Source organism: Odontomachus brunneus, unplaced genomic scaffold, assembly GCF_010583005.1.
Source record: "Odontomachus brunneus isolate Ranch 3 - 2012 unplaced genomic scaffold, Obru_v1 Obru_scaffold_001, whole genome shotgun sequence".
Classification (NCBI taxonomy): domain Eukaryota; kingdom Metazoa; phylum Arthropoda; class Insecta; order Hymenoptera; family Formicidae; genus Odontomachus; species Odontomachus brunneus.
In genome coordinates, this window is record NW_022639451.1 from 7,422,233 (window position 1) to 7,423,656 (window position 1,424).

General features: G+C 26.3%; 1 protein-coding gene across 3 annotated transcripts in view; it reads right to left on the reverse strand.

Moving 5' to 3' along the window:
- Window positions 1-1,424, reverse strand: part of LOC116847065 — a 122,599-nt gene that overhangs the window by 11,610 nt on the left and 109,565 nt on the right. The gene's annotated exons all lie outside the window — the stretch shown is intronic.

Sequence of the window (1,424 nt, forward strand, 5' to 3'; positions counted from 1 at the left end):
TATATATATATATATATATATATATATATATATATATATATATGGATTATTATTTGTCAACCGGTGAATCCGGCTGTCCAAAATTAGTTTGAGTTAAAATAAACAAGTAAGGGCTTAAAATTCGCATAAAAATATAAACTTTCGAGTGCTATTTTTAAAAATTCAAAATAGCGAATTCAATATGGCGATTAAACGGTGGGAGTAAAAATTTTAATTTATCTAATTTAAATGAAAAAGTTTGTAAGGAAGTTTTGGAGGTTGCTAAGTACGAATATAAAGTCGAATTTGCAAAATCATTGTGTTTAAACAATTAATTGTTAAAACAAATTAATCTTTCAAATCCGACGTCATATTCGTTCTTAGCGACCTCAAAAATCCCCTTAAAAATTTTTTCATTTAAATTGGGCTCCCTTACAAATTGTTTCAACAATTAATTGTTTAAACAAATTAGTTTTTCAATTCCGACTTCATATTCATACCTAAAAAGTTCCTGGATACGTTATACAAATTTTTAAAACCATGAAACCTGTCTCTGCTCATTCGTTCAATAATAACAAATAATTGTTTAAACAAATTATTCTTTTCTTTTATTTACACTGCAACTCGATGTTGTATGTAAACGTAAATAATTTCTTAATATTGTAATTACATTTATTTATAAATAAATGTAATTTTAGTACTAAAAAATAAATCGTTGTTTTGTAGTACAAGATAGTGTAAACATTGTAAATAGCGAAGAGAAATTATTGTATATAGTGTAAAATATGTTCCTGACCATAATAGATGCCATGTCCTGTAACAAGATAATATCTTCATGTGGTACAGGACGGGTAACGCTAAAATCACATTTCTGTATGTATTGTACATTGTCTGTTGTCACAATATGTATATAAATAACTTAAAAACAAGGAAACTACTCTCAAGGCTTTAAAGGAAGCACAATATATCCTTTCATAATATCGGATTGCAGTATAAACGAATTAAAGAAATAATCTAATTTAAATGAAAATATTTGTAAGGAGATTTTTGGAATTACTGAGAACAAATATGAAATCGGAATTGAAAGATTAATTTGTTTTAAGAATTAATTGTTTAAACATAATGATTTTGCAAATTCGATTTTATATTCGTACTCAGCGGTCCCTAAAACCCCCTTACAAACATTTTCATTTAATTTTTTATTTAATTACAAACATTTAGTTAAATTTTTACTCCCACAGTTTAGCCGCCATATTGAATCCGCCACTTTGCATTTTCAAAAATAGCGCACGGCATTTGAAAGCTTATATTTTTACTCGAATTTTTAGTTCTTACTTGTTCATTTTTACTCCAACCAATTTTGGGCAGCCAGCTTCACCGGTTGATAGATAATTACCCATATATATATATATATATATATATATATATATATATATATATATATA